The following is a 19,611-nucleotide window of genomic DNA, read 5'->3' on the forward strand; positions in this document are numbered from 1 at the left end:
GGGCCCAGGCTGGGCATCCCTGCAGCTAGAGGGTTAAACTTCAATCACTCCTCACTTGAAGAACATTTACTGTACCTTTTATAGGAAGGGTGTTTCCCCCCGCCCCAAATTATACCCATTCTCACAATTACCTAACACTTGTTCACAATTATGGAGAAGAAGCAAACCCAACTTCTTCTTACCTTTTTCCGAGTACAGTCCTGTCCCCAATCCCCCTACACTTCTAAGCCAAGGGTAGAATCTCTTAGGGATGAATTAGGGAGTCACGGATCATCATTCTGCGTGATTAAGGATTCATCTTCCCCATGTGAATGCTTCATTTCCCCCACAGAAGAACTACGTGTAGCACAGAAGCAGAGAAATGTAGTTAAAAGCTTATTATGAGTCATCTCATAAGCTTATTATGAGTACCTTTATTCCAAGTGATAAGTGAAAGCGAATACCTCTTTGGGTCTAGATGAGCACGCCTGATGTTTAAGACGCACTTGTTGAATGAAAAGTGTCTCAGCAATTATAGCTAAATGCCTCCTTCCATTTTGTTGGCTGGAATAAGCTGAAGCTAATTATGTTAATCACACCTGTCATTTATATCCAGAGTATTGCTGGTCTTACATTAGAAGGTAACAATTTTCAAGTTTGTGAAGCAAGTTTACCCCGTCAAATTGTTTCTTGCTGGCTTTTTTTTTCTTTTTTTTTTTTTTTTGCGGTACGCGGGCCTCTCACTGCTGTGGCCTCTCCCGCCGCGGAGCACAGGCTCCGGACGCGCAGGCTCAGGGGCCATGGCTCACAGCCCAGCGCTCCGCGGCATGTGGTATCTTCCCGGACCGGGGCACGGACCCGTGTCCCCTGCGTCGGCAGGCGGACTCTCAACCACTGCGCCACCAGGGAAGCCCTCTTGCTGGCTTTTAGGGGTGGGGAGAGAGAAGGGAAGGTGATAGAGAGACCCCTGGGGTCTTTGGCTCTGGGTTGATCATATGTTTGTGCTTATGTGCAAATAAACAGCCACAAATGAATCTTGAGTCACTGGGCCCAGGGAGCTAGGAAGGGACGTGTGCTCGGTGTTGCTGTGGACTCAAGCATGAGTCTGGAGTCAAGTTGGAGGCCTGTAGGACTTTCTGCTTACAAACCCCCAGGTGATGTGACATTTACACAAGTGAGGGTACCCGGCACCACTTCCTTGCCCTGAATGTTAAAGAACAGCTAAGTTCTCTCAGGTTATTTTGTGCAAGGGAGTCAAAGGTGACAGTACTAATCATGACCATGTGACTAAGTACCATAGGAGGAAGGCATGGTGGACCCTGCTGCTTGTGAGCCACCCCCGCAAATCCATATGTTGAAGCCTAATCCCCAAGGTGATGGTATTAGGAGGTGGGGCCTTTGGGAGGTGGTTAGGTCATGAGGGTGGAGCCCTTGTAAACGGGATTCGTGCCCTTATAAAAGAGACCCCGGAAAGCTCCCTTGCCTTCCACCATGTGAGGACACAGCAAGAAGGCACCAGCTGTGAACCACAAAGCGGCCTCTCACCTGACGCTGAATCTGCTGGTGCCTTGATCTTGGACTTCTCAGCCTCCAGAACTGGGAGAAATAAATGTCTGCTGTTTATAAGCCACCTAGCTGATGGTAGCTGCTATAGCAGCCCACATGGGTAAGGCAACCCCATTTGTGTGTGGTGGGTAAAACTGGAAGTGGGCAGCTGAACCCGTCAGTACGTATCCTTGCTTTGTTTATTTATAATACTAACGTAATATTCACCGTGTGCTGGGCATTTTCCCTAAACGCCTGACTCAGGCTCACGTTCATTCACGACAACCCTGAGCCTGGTCGCTCCCCCAGGGGGGTGGAGCTGGGCTGGGGACACTTCACGGCTGGCGGCAGTCTGTGCCCCCTGCCCCGCACTGTTCTGACCTTCCCCGAGGGTCAGCAGTGCCGGGTCACAGCATGCTCCTCTCCCTCTGGCCCTAATCACCTCGGTAACCACCTAATTATTTGTTCACTCCTTCAGCCCCGTGTACCCCGCAATGGCAGAGTCTAGACCTGTGACACTCACCAGTGTCTCCAGGACCCAACTCAGTACCTGGCACATCGCATAGGCCCTCGAAAACGAATGGCTAGATTCAAGCCTCGGTTCTATTCATCTGTAATATATGTAGAACTGAGCTGACAACAAGAACAGTCTTAGAATTAATCTTGTTTGGTTGAAACTGATACATTCCAAGTATATGAGACATTTCCAAAGTCTGAAATCGTCTAAAAACTATGGTTTTACAAAATAGCAATTTGAGATATCATCTATTTAAAATGTACTCTTTTCTAGGCAGTTATGTTAAGCATGTGACATGCATTTTCTCATTTAATTTTTATCACAACTCTATAAAGTAGATACTACTTTGTCTACTTCTTTTCTTTCTTTCTTCTTGCAATTTCAGATGCACTAGCACAACACTGGTTAATTGTAACGGGTTAACTGGTTAAGGACCACTGTCATTCCAGGCATGGCCCTCTCCTGCTCATCTTTTATTCATTTATTTATATTTTAATTAAAAAAATGAACTTGCCAATGAACTTGCCGCCCAACCCAAGAACCAGAACGTGAACAGTAACTCGCATCCATCTCTGTGCTCCTCCCAACCCATTCTCTTGTTCACCCCCCCACACAACCACTATCCAGAATGTTGCATTTCCTTGTTTTTTTCTACTGTATACCCAAATACCTGATTGCTTAGTTTTAGTTAGATTTGGACTTGAAGAAAAGGGTGGCAGGCTTTTGTTCACTGAGCATCACATTCCTTAGGTTCGTCCATGCTTTTCACAAGGGGCTGGAGTTCATTCATTTTCTCAGCTGTGTAATTTTTCCATACATTCTTCTGTTGATGGGCATTTCTGTTGCTTTCTATTCTTTGTTATTATGAAGGGCTGTTTCTCTTAGGTATAATGTCGATTCTACAGAGGAAGAAATGGAGGCACAGAGAAGTTAAATGACTTACCCAAGATCTCCCAGCCAATAAGTGGCTGAACCGGGATTTGAACCTAGGTCTCTCTAGCTCTGAAGCATGTCATCTTTCACCACTTTGTTCCACAGCCTCTATCAGCCTTCCCATAAGAAAAAGATAACAGGAAGTAAAGAACACATTTTCCTTCCTCATTTTACCGGTAGAAAGTGACCCCACCCTCGCTTTGTCTACAGGAGAAGAAAAACTTGTACATTGAGTTAATTAGCCTTTCAAATAAAATCACTAACTCTCTTGAATGAAGCAGCTATCCACTCCTCCCCATTTCAAAAAGTGACATTGTTGGGTACAGTATTTATCTCAGAGACTACGCGTCCAAATAGTTTGGCTTTACACCTACAATCTGTTTAGCTCCTGGTTTGGAACCTAAATTCCCTTTACAGTAGAATCAATTGCATGTGCCTGTGTGTATTTCTTTTTGTTTTTAATCAAAAGTTTTAAAGTAGAAAATGATGGGAAAATAAAATGTTCGTTTCTACAGCCTGCTATAATGTTCCTAGAAGCAAGATAACTAAATTCAACTCTTTGGGTTAAAAATAGGTTTTACGTGGAAAACATCTCAGTAAAATAAAAGAAGCTCTGATCATATAAACTGTAGATCACAATTTTTAAAACAGAACTGATTTTACTTACTTGTGAGGAAACTTTCCAAAGAAAATGCTTAGTTATTTGGAATTTAGAAAAAATAGGAATGAATGCAATGTGTTTGTGTTTATACAGTTTGCTCTTTGAAAAAACAGACATTGCTGTACTTTGGGCACTAAACTGTGTAAACCTTGAATTTGTGTAGATGTTTGATGTGGACCAGATTGAGGTCTGGTTTCTACAAGGTCACATTCTGGCTCCAGAAACCTCACTGACCTGGTGCTGCCCTAAAACAGACCATCCTGTGGGCAACCCATTTCTTTTTTTTTTTAACCCATTTCTTTAAGAGATATTTCTCACTTCTATTTCCAACCTTTCTGTGTATGTGGATTTGAGGCACACAGATGTATTTACTGTTGCTTAAACATATAAAACAGAAAAGTTTATACTCATATAACAACTTTACAGAAAGTTTAGAAAATAGAAGGAAAAAAAATCCGACATACTCTCACCATCTTCATTTAAACTCCTGTCATTGTTGTGCTTTTCCTTTTCATCCTGGCCTGTGTGTATATACATCCTCTATAGGGCCAAACAGGGATGTGTCTAGATTTCCCTATGCTGCCTGTCTTTGCCTGGGTTTTCCCAGCAGCCGACCCTGAGACGAGGTATTCATGCAAAGGTAGTTTATTTGGGAAGTGCAGGCAACACCACGGGGGGCATGGGTATCAACACAGGGGAGGGAGAGCAGCTGACAAAGAGCACCCTTATCAAGTGATAGAAGCTTAACCCCATAGGAAATTTGGGGACACAGTGCAAAACACGCAGCTCAAAGGGGTACTGAAGCTGGGGAACTTATACATCGACTCCCCACGGCCATTGCTTAAGGACTGCTCGGGGGTGGAGAAGGGGAGCCAATTCCTAATTAGCTAATTCCTAATTTCTGTGTGTGTGTCCATAATTGAGGGTGCTTGGGAACGACACCCTCCCTCCCCCCATCCAGAGGTGCTCAGTCTGGCGGCTGGAACTTGGTTAGAACAACTGAGAACGCTTGGTGGCACGGGTGGACCCAGAGTGTTTGCTCTACTGATTTGTTCACTTTACACTCATTACGATACCTACCTACATGTCCTTGTTGTTACACAGTCTTTACCCTAATGAGATTAATTTCTGCACAATATTTCATAATGGAATCATAATCTAACTATCCCTCTAATATTGGATACTTACATTGCTTCAAAATGGAACAAGTGGGTTGGCAACAAATAGCTAACTCATTTCTGTCCAAGCTCTAAAGGCTGGAGCTGTATGCCAGGGGATGGAAACATGTGTTCTTAAAGATATTGGAAGTTCTCTAGTCAAACAAGCCAAGCAGAACACCTCAGATGAAGACAGCCAAGAGAATCAGGACCAGGTAGCCCAGCAACATGTGCTCTGAATTGGATGTACTGTTATTTAGAGTGACACTTGAATTGTTGGTGTGTGTTCACGTGATAGCTGTACTTTGTGCTTCAAAATGTCTAAAGGTCTACAAATTCTGTATATCAACACTTTGTATCCGGGCCATGATAGTTAGGAAGCACAAAGCTATCAAATCGTTTGGTACCAGAAAGTAACATTGAAACAAGAGACCTAGGTTTGGCTGTGGTTGGCTGCCATCTTGGGGCGGCCACGTGCATCTCTGTGTTTCACCTGGAAATCAAGGTGTGCAGCAGACACAGTCTGCAGCTTCTCCTACAGCCATATCACCCTCCCCCTTCTTCCTTGCTAACACTGCTCTGATTTTATGTAAATGCCAGGTGGAGAGTCCCTCTTCTCAGGGAAATCAGTCCTGACACAACCCCAGGGGAAAGTCATATTTGGTTTGAGTCACTTGCAGTAATTCCTTTCTCCTTAGCCACATACTCACTTTCCCAGCTTCCTCTGAGGTTCGGAAAGGCCAAGTTAAAATAATAATTCATACATGATACAACATTTTCCACGTGCCTTTAGGTACTTTGTGTATATTTAAACTCATTTACTTCTCAAAACAACCCTAGGGGCTAAGCATAGTATTACCATCCTATTTTACCAAGGAGGAAACTGTGCAACAGAGAAGCTAAGTAAATTTCCTAGGGTCACATGGCTAGCAAGGGTTGGAGCAAAGACTCTCACTCAGGTGTGTTTCCAAGATCAATGCTCCTTTGTCATATGGGGAATACCCAGGCTTGTCTTTATGTAACCAGGAGTCCATCCAAGTATATGACTGAAGGAGCAAAGGTTGTCCTGTGGAGACACTGGCTTTCCTGTACCGCCTGCCTCATCACCAGTGATTCCCACAGGAGTTACCTCCTGGCTTTGAATGATCAAAATTCAGAGTTTCTCTCAAAGCCCTCACAATTAATCATAAACATTAGTCAGAATCACCTTACTGAAAGGTAGCAGGTAAGAATGTTTAAATCCCTCTTTTTCCTACCCTTTTGAGGTTAGGTTGTGTAGATTAGACTGCTTGCAGAATTGCTTTCCCTCCAGTTCCTCCCTGTGTCTCACACGAGTGCCTGCGCGCACGCACACACACACGCACGCACGCACGGCACCCATATTGGTGGTACTTCAGGACAGGCTCTCCTTCTCTTCCTGCTCTTTCAACTTCCTGTTCAGAGAAACTTTTCCTCACACCTCATCCCAACCTGCTCTCAGCTTTTTAGGTCACTGACTTGTATTTTTTCTTTAGTTTTTCTGTTGACTCTCACTTGTTGGCCCAAGGCACACCACATAATCTTTCAGGAGAGAAGGATGGGCTCTTTTCACAGAGTCCTTATGTTCTGTCTTAGCGACTGGCCAACACTGCTCCCAACTCCACAGGGCCTTTAGGTCCCACCTACCTTGACCCCAACCTCCAAAGTAGCAACTTGAGCTGGACCATCAAAGACTCAGGCAGTAACTTTCTAATTGTCAGTTGTCAGTGACATTGGGCCCTCCAGCAAGCACCACACATCCTTCATCTAGGTCCAGGTTAATAGAAATACAGTCCTGGGAAAAAAAATGATTTGAGGTTTTACTTGAAGAACCATTCTGAGTTCTCTTTGAGAAATCACATAGAATGATAGAGTGGCCAGAACATTGGTTATAGGAAAACATTGTCTCAGTGGTCAAATGGGAGAAGGCTACATCACAGAAACTCTAACCCTCTAGCTTAATCCACCCTGGACATGACCTAGAGCATTCTGAGAAGTCCAGGGAGAAGCCCCAAGAATCATCACGAATTCACGAAGAACGAATCAGGCCAGGCTGACCTTGCCTTCCCTTTTGAGAGGGCTGGTAAATGAGAAAAGCAAATCTTAACCTCAGCTCTCGATACAATCAGTGCAAGGAGGGTGGAGTTATACCTTGCCCTCCAGGGATTAGACATATATTCAGTCTATATCACTCTGTTTCTGGCTCTTAAAATATAAAAGAGGAAGCTTTAAACCGGGCAGTTGTTACTCTTAAATACTCAGAGGGCTGTTGTGTAGTAAAGGATTAGACATCAGAGGGCAGTACCAGGATGAGTGTGCACAAAACACAGGGAGGCTGTTGTGCACTCCGTATAGGGAAAAATTTTCTCACACTTAGAATGGGGTTTCTTAAACCTGACTCCTGTACAGACTCCCTCATAGAGAAAAATTATTCTTGAAAATCCCCAGGGTTTACAAATATTTTTTCTATAACTTTTTTTAAATTGAAGTATAGTTGATTTACAATATTATATTAGTTTCAGGTATACAACACAGTGATTCAATATTTTTATAGATTATACTCCACTTAAAGTTATTACAAAACAATGGCTATATTTCTCTGTGCTGTACCACGTATCCCTCGTTGCGTATCTATCTTATACAGAGTAGTTTGTATCTCTCAATTCCCTGCCCCTATCTTGCCTGTCACACCCTCCCCACTGGTAACCACTAGTTCGTTCTCTAGATCTGTGAGTCTGTTTCTGTTTTGTTATATACATTCGTTTGTTTTATTTTTTAGATTCCACATATAAGTGATAACATAGAGCATTTTTCTTTGTCTGACTTACTTCACTAAACATAATAGTCTCTAGGTCCATCCACGTTGTTGCAAATGGCAGAATTTCATTCTTTTTTTTTTTTTAAAGGCTGAGTAACACTCCATTGTATATACGTACATACCACATCTTCATTTGTCTGTTGAGGGACACGTAGGTGGCTTCCATATCTTGGCTATTGTAAATAATGCTACTGTGAACAATGGGGTGCACATATCTTTTCAGATTAGTGTTTTCATCTTCTTCAAACATATACCCAGGAGTGAAATCGCTGGATCATATAGTAGTTCTGTTTTTAGTTTTTTGAGGACCCTCCACACTATTTTCCATAGTGGCTGCTCCAATTTACATTCCCACCACAAAGTACAACTGTTTCCTTTTCTCCACATGGCTGCCAACGTTTTTTATTTGTGTTTTTTTGATGATGGCCATTCTGACAGGTGTGAGGTGGTACCTCGTGGTGGTTTTGATTTGCATTTCTTTGATGATTAGCGATATTGAGCATCTTTTCATGTGGTTGTTGGCCATCTGTATGTCTTCTTTGGAAAAATGTTTATACAGTTCTTGTGTATAAATGTTTGGAAACTTTGGAAAAATGTTTATACAGTTCTTTTAATCGGGTTGTTTGTTTTTTTTCGATATTGAGTTGTATGTATGAGCTGTTTATATATTTTGGATATTAACCTTTTATTAGTCATATCATTTGCAACTATTTTCTCTATAGCATTTCTTAATTATGGGGCGTACAACTAGGTATAAGTCCTTATGCCTACGGTTATACAAATCTGGAAATTAAGTTAACAAACCACATTTACAAACGTATAAATGAAAAGCAAACAAACTACAATATCAACAATATTGAAATAGCCTTATTTTAATGTGAGAGATGATATCATTTGCCAAAACAAAATCACCCTTCAGGACACGAATACGGTACCAATGATGGCTTTTGTCTTGGGGAGGTGTAGACCACTGCATAATTTGTGATAACTCAAACCAAACACATTTCTTTTTCTGAACCACAGACAAACCTTCATTTATGAGGCATACTATGATGTCACTTTCCTTCACTAAAATTAACATCATTTGTTGCCTGTCAGTCCAACTCTGTTCTTTACTTATTCGTCCCAAACAATTAAAGTAGAACTAGTCCCATAACACATAAACAAAAGTATGATTGAAAATATCTCTGGTGGTCCTCAGATAAAAAGTGGTCATTGCATTTGTCAAAACCCCTATGGGTAAGGGAGGGATGGATTAGGAGTTTGGGATTAGCAGATGCAAACTATTATACAGAGAATGGATAAGCAACAAGGTCTTACTGTACAGCACAGGGAACTATATTCAATATCCTATGATAAGCCATAATGGAAAAGAATATGAAAAAGAATATATATATATAACTGAATCACTTTACTGTAGAGCGGAAGTTAACACAACATTGTAAATCAACTATACTTCAATAAAATAAAATTTAAAAAGTAAAATCCCTAGAATGTACAACACAAAAAATGAACCCTAGCAGTAAAGTATGGACTTTAATTAATAATAATGTATTGATATTGGCTCATCAACTGTAACAAACATGCTACACTGATATAAGATATTAATCATAGGGAAATTGGAGGTGGAGGGGTTAGGGGGTATGAGGTATGTCTAAACTTTTCACTCAATTTCTCTGTAAACCTAAAGGAGCTCATAAACAGAAAGTTTACTAATGAGAAAAAAGTGGTCACGGTGGCATGTTTACATATTAATTCTCTTTCAATTGTTGTCCAAATAAAACAACAAAAATTTGCAGATCTTGTTTAGAACACTTAGACCTCCAAAAATATGTCTGTGCGTTCTAGGTTCCTCACCATGGTTCAAAAAGTGCTGAAATCGGGGGTTTAGGAATGGAATGGGGTATTCTGAAAAGTTGCTAGAGCTCTTTCTTCAAAGTGTTCCAGAAAATGCCTGCAAGGTCACCTTTCAAAGACGTTCTTCTGGGGATATTTGCTTTGGGAGAGAGGTCGGAACACATGATCTCTAATTCCAAGATTATATAATTCCAGTTTTTATGAAGATTTAACCCCGAATTAATTTGCCTTTAGCTCTGCTTTTCACAGACTTCAGTGACCCAATGCCAGAGCTATAATATGCTTGAACCTGCAGCTTTCTAAGTCTTTCTCCTAATTCCCACAACCCTGTCGAAATAGCAGCAATTTCATTTAGGCCATCCAGTTGTCAACTTTTGGTCCTGGGAAAGAAAAACTAATAAACCCCACTTCATTCCAGCAAACCCAGATCACATTCCTTTCCGATGGCCTACCGCATTCCACTCCGAGCTAAGTACCATAGTTCTAGCTCTGCTTGACAACTTCGAGCAATTCATTTCCTAACTGTTCTCTTAGAGAAACCCTAGAAAACCTTTTTATTTCATGATTCCCTATGGAAAATATTTCCTTCCATGAATCTGAGGCTAGGATAGATCTGTAAAGGACTCCTGTAATTCTAAACTTTTTTTAAAAAAATCCACTTTTTATACTTTATTGAATTCACATGTGTACATCTTTGTTTAGTTTTAGCAAACGGCATTGGCATATTAGAAGTTGTAACATCATGGGCGCTGAGTAAGTAAAAACCCTTCTGCAAAGTGTTCATCGGGTCTGAATATTTAATTTCACTTGGGGTAGAATAGTTTTCCATTTGAAAGTAAGGAAGCTGGATCCTAGTCATAAAAGTGGGTGTCTAAGGGAGGAGTAGACACCCAGGTTTTCTGGTTCCCATCTGTCTCTCTCTCCCCTGCCCCATTACATCAGAGTTCTCACACTTCTGATTTGGGACTGCCAGAGAGGATGGCTGGCTGAGAGGCACGGCTTTTCATCGCCACCTACCGTCTACTCCAAGAACTGCATTAATATTTCAGACATCCCAGTCCCAAATCCATGAGTGGAGACAACTCTCCCAACCGCAGAAAGAAGAAATGTATTGGAATAGAAAGAAAGAATAAAATGCAAGAGCAAGTGAACAAAGATTCTGGGGAATCTGAAAAATGAGGCACCAAGGAAAACCTGTCTCTATCTCTATTTTGATACTTCCAAAAGGGAACCCTTATTTATAAAAGGTTACAATCAAACTCGAATAGGTTGGAATAAGGTGATGTTTCCAGTGCAATAAGATCTAGTAATTATTCTCACATTGACTTAAAAGCAGTTATTTGATAACATATTTATTGAGCGATGTAAACACCCCTGTTTTTATAACTGCTATCCCTGTGTGTTCCTTGTCCGAAAGCTATTACAAGGTTAGCATCAAGATATTTTTGAACACAGTAACAATCTAAAAAAAGACAAAACATGCCTCCCTGATGTGTTGAGATTCTTCTTTTTTCACTTCAGTGGTCATTTTTTTTTCAAACTTTCACCAGTTTCAGGAAAGGGTGGGTTAGAGTCAGGGGCTTCCTGAAACTTTTCAGAACAAGAATTCTAATTCAGTGTGTTTAGAGGGGCCCCCTGAGAACCGTGTTTTGGAACATACCAACCCCATGTGGTATTATCTTTGCCAATTTTGCAGTTTCGTGTGAGATTTATTTTTAATCTTTAACAAAGCATGCCCGTGTTTATCTTAAGTTATGAAAAAGTGTAATCGTTTAAAACAAAACTTTTAAAAATAATTAAATATACAATGAATGCTGAAACATAAAAGTCAGACAGAATGTTACCTTAACAAGAAAGAGCTTCCTAAAGATCAAAGGATTGTTGTTTGTTCTATTTGCTAAAGACAAGTAACAAGTACTTTCACTTTAAGGGATTCGGTGGCTATTTGAAGGAGGCTAGGAGAAGTCTCCATTGCCCGACCCCAACAAGATAAACGCTTCCCACCCCTCACATTCACAGAGCTGGAAAATTTACTTATTGACGCTAAAAATATATACTTCGTGTTTAGAATGGAATGCTGAGATTTGATTGAAGGCAGTACATGAATCAAGCCAATGGCATTTTGGGGGCACGTCCTTCAATCTTATTTAAAATTATGGGGGAGAGACAATACTTTGGGCTTTCCTTTATTTTGTGTATGGGCAATATGTAATCAGTGCAGCACTGAGTAGGAATTAATTGAATGGGCTTCTGTACCCATCATGGAATGCAGCTGCTTCCAAGTTCAATGCACCTCTCCTGTTGCGTTGATTCGATGCTACCTTTAATAAAGAAGGGAAGAAATGGGCTTTTAGAGCATGAAAGCCCCTTTTTCCTAAGTACCTACGGATCTGGGTTTTCTTTAAGTCAGTAATACTAGTTAAGTCACTTATGGACCGACATGTCAGAATAGGATAAGATGGAAATACACTCTCAGTTCACTTGGGGGTGGCCGGTAAGAGATGAGTGTGTATAATGGTGGTCCCTACTTTTATGAGGCCATTGTCATCAGCCGAAGCAACTTTAGATGGTGCAACATCAGGCTGTTTCCAATCTGCAGCTCTCAGGTGAGCCCTACCAAATGCTGCAAAAATACTCAAAGAGAAAACGACGGTTCTTCTCATTTATCTCCTGTGTGTCCTCTCCAAAGAGCTTCAAAATATGCTCGCTATTTTTTATGAAAGCTTTCAACTAATATTTATTTTGCATGTGGCTAGATGGTGACTTCTGTTTTTTTATGGCATTGTGGCTGAATTTTCTACCCAGGAAGTAGAGCAAAATGCTAAGAACTTGAGCTCTAGAGCCTGACAAACTAATTCTGTCATCGGCTTAGGAGATCTGGGCAATGAAGTTTTCTAAGCCGTAATTTGCTCATTTGCAAAATGGCAAATGTTAACAGGAATGAACTTGAAAGGTTTGAACATAGGTCGGGGGCTCAGCACAGGGCCTGGCATTCTGTGGTAACTGTTGTTATAATCACTTGTAAGTGATTTAGGGGTCGTGTCCAAGACCCTAAATCACTTACAAGAAGCCTAAAAGATGTTAGAAGTAGTTGAGGGAAATCCCACACCACCTCTCTTTTTACCTCGGTTCCTTTCTGCTATAGTCTCACTGAACGATCTGGAAGTTCTTAGTAGAGTGCTCCTCAGGGGGCAGTCCACAGCCTCATGCTGCGAGGGGTCAAAGGAAGAAGGTCCTGCAGGGAAGAGAGTGACCCCGACAAAGGCAGACATGACAGAACATTCATACTGAAGAGGGTTTTGCTGGTCCAATCATTCTTCAGAACCCTACCTGGGACTGAATTTAACTGCAGTGTGTGATAAATATCCCATGACTCTGGGAAATCTTACAGAAAACAAACAAAAAAACCCTCTCATGGTTGGGAGAGCAGTAATGCAAATATTCCGAACACCAGACACTCCCCAAATCATGGTTTAGGAATGCGATGAATCAGCAAATTACTTTGTTTTGCTTAGTTTACTTTAATGGGCGGCATTATGGCAGAATGGTGAAGTCAGGAAGCTCGGTTGTTATTGTTGTTTTAAAAATTACTTCGTGGTATTGTTATTAGTAATTGTGATTGCTGATTGACAGTTTGTAATTATAAACCCATCAGAACAGCTGGAAAGGTAGTTCATATCTATGAGAGATAATGTTTTAAAAGTATTGAAGACAGGGCAGGGGACTAGTTATTTTAAAAGGGAGGAAATAGGATAAATTATTTGGGGTAGACTAATTCTGTTATATCAGGTTTCCAAGAGAGTTGTTTTTGGTTTGCAGAAAGACTTGAGCTTGGATCCTATCTATTAAATATGTTTCATACATAGTTTTCTATTTAGTTTCCAGTTGACTGAATAAGTGATTTTTTAAAACCCTTCCTTTCATCCACAGCATGATTAACCTTAATATTTGGACTAAGTCTACAATGCTTTTCCTCAAGTTGATTTCATAGTTCCTTTGCAATTCTGGATTCGGAAAAGCTTTGGCCTGAGTATGGCTGACTCAGTGAAGGTAGACTGTGCTATGAGATGGCCCTGCTGTATCTTTATTGGAATGCTTTTTATAGTCACATCCTGATCTGCAAATTATTGGTGAGTAGACACTTGTAGCCCCAATTCCATAACTCTACCACAAAAATAGAATTTCAGACTCTGTCAATATGAACATTATCTAGATAAAACTATATCTAGGTCTTCCCTGACAAGTTTTATGATTCAGTGCTTTGTTTCTATATACTAAAGTTAGAAACTCAGAGTGACTCACTTTTCTTTTTTGCATGCATCTAAGTGAACAAGGAAGTGAGACTGCTTCTGGTGGTGCTTTCTTTAAAAGAAAAAAAAAAAGACATGCTCGTTCTCAAGTATCCTTTTTAGGTCAGCAATTTTGAAGTGCAAGACTTATTGGTATCCCAGCGGAAAGGGCTGATGCCCTGATTTATCACGACTCCCTCTGAGTGGAGTTCTTCCATGGCTGGAGAAAGGAAGGCATTTGTTGTACTAATACTGAATCTGCTTCCTGTGTAAAATAACCTTTAACTCTGCGGAGATCCCCCATTTGAATGACCAGGACATAGTGGAAATAGAAGGAAATCCAAATAGCCCACTGGCAGCCCTTCTCTTCCCCAGCAGGTCAAGCTGCAACCCTCCTCAGGACAGAAATGGTTGCTTGGGGAGGGTTCGGCTGGGCTGCTGTTTCTTCTGTTTTAAGATGTGACCATTTTGATTGTTTAAAGATGTGTATGACACTCTGACCCATTAAGAAGCCTGGGCTCTGTCGATCAGGGATCATGAGGTGGGTGGGCCTGGAGAATCCGGGAGGGAATCTTGTCAACTATAGGAGCAGCTCTCAAACCCCAAGCCAGACTGCAGCTTCATATCTTCATTACAGAAACATGACTGAGTCTATGGTGACTGCCATGACCATCGGAACTTCTCTTTCTGTGTAGAACCTGAAGTGGGATTCCCTACACTGAACGAGGTGAAAACCCGGCAGTGTTCAACTAGAGAAACAAGCTTTTCAAGTACATTTGAATTTTTGCAGTAAAGTAGCCCAGCTCTTTAGATTCTGGGAGAGTATGCCTGCGTGATGGGGAAAGGAGGTTAATACATGCTTTCAGAGCTTCCCTGGAGCGCGGGCACTACGTGTCCTACTGCAGTACACAATCACGTTCTGTCTCAGGAAACCACACCTGAATAATGCGGTCGGTATTCCCAGAATGCAGTTAGCACTGGATGAACAGGAGAGCTTCCCACAGGTCAATCAATGGCATCTCTGCTTCCAGCTCACCTGCAGATTGCTCCTTCTCAAAAGACATGTCTACTTTCTAAAAGACAGCTGAGCTGACTGGGAGAGAGAAGAAGAGTAAAGGGGACCAGATGTTTTGATCTCTTTCATCCTCTGTCTCACTCTCTCCTTCCTCCTCATCCCCACTTACACCTGCAACTCCCTCAAGCCAGATCTTCTGATTAATCTGGATTTTCATCTGTTTTGCCTCTTCCTCCCTAAGAATGAATGGTTTGTCTCAATGAGTACAGACCAAACCTGATGAAATAGGAGTCATGTATTTCACACGTCTTAGACTGCATTTCTGGTTCCTAAAACTCCAGCTAAGTCTGACAAGCTATGGTGTAGTAGAAGAAACACTGCCTGGTACTTTAGCAGGTTATTTGATATTAGTTTGTCTTTTTTTTTAAAATTGATCTGTAGGTCAGCTATAGGTTTTTGATGAAAAATTCTTAAATATAATCAAATTTATCAATATTTTCAGAAATTTTCAAAGACAAAACACAGATTTCTCCACGTACATGATCCAAAGTGATCAGTAGTCATTTGAAAAATGTTACTGAGCACTTACTCTGTTACAATGTTTGTTGCACTTCACAGGAGAAATAAAGGATCATGTTTTAAGATTAATTTTGAATGTAACAGAATACCTGACTAAAGAGTATACATTAAGTAAAAAGGCAATTATTTTCCTACTATAGCATGAAGCCTAGAGATAGGCAATTCAGTGCTCAGTGAGGTTATCAAGGACATGGATTCTTTCTCTTCAATTTCTCCATTCTTGTGTTTGTAACCTCATAATTTGAAGATGATTCTCACAGCTCCAGATCTCATAACTGTGTTCAAAGGAGGTGGTGGCAGTGGGCGGAAGGATAGGCAAGGGTAAATGTGACTTTTTTTGAGTGTCTCCCCTGTTTTAGCATAGAAATATGCCTAACAAATTTCAGGCAGGATATATAAAAAGGCTTTCACACCAAGACACATTGTGGTCAAATGCAGACAAAGGGAAAATCTTAAAAGCAGTTAGAGAGAGAAATACAGACTATTCACAGGGGAATAACAGACTTTGGGCATACTTATCAAAAGCAATATGGATTCCAGAAAGTAGTGAAATAATATCTTCAAAATGCAGAGTGAAAATAACTGACAACCTAACTTTCTATACCCAGCAAAACTATCTTTCAAGAATGAGGGCAGGGCTTCCCTGGTGGCGCAGTGGTTAAGATCCGCCTGCCAGTGCAGGGGACACGGGTTCGAGCCCTGGTCCGGGAAGATCCCACATGCCGCGGAGCAACTAAGCCCGTGTGCCACAGCTACTGCGCCTGCACTCCAGAGCCCGTGAGCCACAACTACTGAAGCCCGTGCGCCTATAGCCCGTGCTCCGCAACAAGAGAAGACACTGCAATGAGAAGCCTGCGCACTGCAACGAAGAGCAGCCCCCACTCGACACAGTTAGAGAAAGCCTGCGTGCAGCAACCAAGACCCAATGCAGCCAAAAATAAACTAAAAAAAAAAGACCCAATGCAGCCATAAATAAATAAATAAATTTATTAAAAAAAAAAAAAGAATGAGGGCAAAATAAAAACATTTTTTTACAAACTACAAAATGAGAATTTACTATCACTCACCAGAGAAATTTCTATAGGATGTATGTCAGGATGAAGAAAACTCATCCCAGAAAGAAGGTCAGAGATCCAAAATAGCAAAGAAAATGATGAATACATGGGTAAATCTAAACAATCACTGGCTGTGTTAAATAACAGTAATAATAACTTAATTATGGGGTTAAGAAATAATATAGAATCAAAATGCTAGTAAAAAATGGCATATAAGTAGGAAGGAGATAATAGAAATAAGGCATTCAAACGTCTGTACTTTGCTCAAGAGGGTAAAACACTAACTTAAGACATTAAATTACACATTTGATTAGTTATACACTTTACTTAATTACACATACACATATGTATATTAAAAAGTCTAGGACATCCCGTAAAATATAAAAAAACCAAAGGTATAAGTGCTAAACAAATAAAGGGAAAAAACAGATTAAGAGAAAACAGATAAGACAAAAATAAAACATGAAACTTAATCCAAAAAAAAATTCAAGGAGATAATAAAAGAATACAGAAAAAGTAGAACAGAATTCATAAAATATGGTAGAAATGGAATCCAAATATATTAAAATAAGAATAAGGGTAAGTGGACCAAATTTTTTATCAGATTGGATAAAAAGCAAGGTCTTGCTACATGTTGTTTATGAGAGACATAAAACAAATAAGTTCATAAACGAGTTGAAAGTAAAAAGATAGAAAGACATTTAATAAATACTGACCAAAAGAAAACTTGTGTGAATATATTATCAGATAAGTAAAAAATACCTTAAGGTAAAAAGCAATACTAGAGATAGAGGTTCATTACCTATTGAGGAAGGTCCAATTCATTAGGGAGATGGAAACAATTCTACACTTGCATACTTCTAATAGCATAGCTTCAAAAAATATCTAGCAAAAAATGACAAAACAAGAAAAAGAAACGGACAAATACACCATTACTGAGGTAGAATTTAACAAGTCTTTGTCAGAAGTTGACAAGATAAAAATATCAGTAAGAATATGAATGATTTGACCATCACAAGAAACAAACCAGGTCTAATGAACATATGCAGACGCCTGTACCCAGTAACTAGAGAATACACTTCTGTTCACAGGAACAATTATAAAAACTGACAATACACTAGCACACAGAGAAAATCTCAACGAATGTCAAAGAATCACTATCTCATAGACCACAGTCTCTGACCATTACACAATTAATAACAAAAACAAAAACACTTGGAAATTTAAAAGCACAAATCTAAATTGTTCATGGGACAAAAGAAAAAGCAAAGGGAAATTAGAAAATACTTAGAACCAACAATAATGATTATATAGGAAAGCTTGTGAGATACAGCTCAAGTGGTAGATGGAGGAGGTGAATAGCTTTATAATACTTACATTAATAAAAAAGTTGAAATTACAAAAAGAACCCCCCAAATCTAAATAGAATTGAATAAAGGAAATAATTAAAAATAAGAGCAAAAATTAACAAAACAGAAAACACATTCAATAGAAAGGATCAACAAAGCAAAATGTTGGCTCATTGACAAAATTTTAATAAAACTGACAAACCTTTAGCAAATTAATGAAGAAAGAGAAAAAGCAGGTAAAATTTTAAGAACGGAAAAGGAAGTCAAAAATATAACAGAAATTACCCAGATAAAACATTACAAGCAATTTAGCAATAAATCTTAAAACTTAAGTAAAATGGAGAAATTCCTGGCAACATAAATTTAAAAAACTGACTTAAGAAGAAATTTTAAATCTGAAATTTAAAATATAAGGGCTGACACTTAGCTTATATGCAACTGTATGATCATACAGTTTGCTTAGGGCCAGGGTCATTTCTGATTGATTAGTGCAACCATCCTAATTGGTTAAGTAATTTGATTACCACCTAGCCTATAATCATTCATCAAATTTTATCAGTAGTTAAAATTTTTCCCACAGAGAAAATTTTTCCCACACCAGGGCCAGGCAGTTTTATAGGCAGACGTACCAAGATTCGAGGAATGGATAATTCCAATCTTAAACTCTTTCGGAGAATATAAAAGGAGGAACATCTCCTAACTAATTTTATGAGTCTAGTATAACTTTATACAAAAACAGACAAGAAAAAAGTTACAGTCCAACTTCATTCTTGATCATGGATGCAAAAATCTTAAACAAAACATTAGCAACTATATATATAAGAAAATAATGATCAGTTGGGTTTATTTCGAGGATGGAAAATTGTTGCACCATTAGAGAATTTATTAATGTAATTTACCATATTAACAGATTAAAAGAGGAGAACAACAAGGTCATTTCAAAAGAGGTTAAAAAAAGCATTCAAAAAAAATTTTACAAGGCATTTATAATAGAAACAAATGGAAAACTCATAGCTAAAAAGGAATAGAACATCCTTAGCCTACCTAACAAGGATATCTGCAAAAACATCTCCAGCAAATATAATACTCCACAGTAAAAACGTTAAAAGCATTTCCTTTAAAAATAAGGACTAAGACAAGGAGATAAGCTATTACCATTCCTGACAACTTTGTGCTGGAGTTCTAGTCACTGCAGAGCATCAAGAAAAATAACAAAGGGGTATTAAGGACTGGAAAGGAAGAAACCAAATTAGCATTATTTACAAGTTAAATGACTGCCTATGTAGAAAACTCAAAGAATCTTATTTCTTATAAGAAATAAGAAAATTTATCAAGGTTGCTAGATATAGGGTCAAAGGCAAAAGTTAATTGCATTTCTTTGCATTTCTATATACCAGCAAAATAGCTGCAAATTTTAACTTTAAAAGGATACCATTTACAATAGCACAAAAAATAAGATATCTAGGAATAAATCCAACACAAATATTTAAGAAACTTCATGTTGAATGCTATAAAATCTTATGGAAGTATATGTAAAAACACCTAAGTAAATGAAGAATATACTGTATGAATGGAGAAGTTCCATCTTTTCCATTAAAGTTGTCAATCTTCCCCGAACTCTAAAGATTCAATAAAAATCCAAATAACCTCTTTAACTAACTCAACTTTAAATGAAAGAGCAAAGTGCCAAAGATAGACAAGTTACTTCTAAAGAAGGAAGTAGCAAGTCTTGTCCTATCATAGATCAAGGCATATCATAAAGCTATAGTTGGGACTTCCCTAGTGGTGCAGCGGTTAGGAATCCGCCTGCCAATGCAGGGGACATGGGTTCGATCCCTG

At 39.5% G+C, this 19,611-nt stretch overlaps 1 long non-coding RNA gene across 2 annotated transcripts; it reads right to left on the reverse strand.

Moving 5' to 3' along the window:
- Window positions 1-793: 793 nt before the first annotated feature.
- On the reverse strand, window positions 794-17,078 carry LOC132593870 (uncharacterized). Of its 2 annotated transcripts, none has more exons than XR_009559861.1 (4): window positions 16,436-17,078; window positions 12,610-12,720; window positions 6,458-6,605; window positions 794-2,940 (listed from the first exon to the last, which is right to left on the reverse strand). It is a non-coding gene; the product is annotated as an uncharacterized lncRNA (long non-coding RNA). The 2 variants fall into 2 exon arrangements; XR_009559862.1 differs by lacking the exon at window positions 16,436-17,078 and adding an exon at window positions 14,713-14,992.
- Between the last annotated feature and the right edge of the window lie 2,533 nt (window positions 17,079-19,611).

This window comes from Globicephala melas, chromosome 18 (genome assembly GCF_963455315.2).
Source record: "Globicephala melas chromosome 18, mGloMel1.2, whole genome shotgun sequence".
Classification (NCBI taxonomy): Eukaryota; Metazoa; Chordata; class Mammalia; order Artiodactyla; family Delphinidae; genus Globicephala; species Globicephala melas.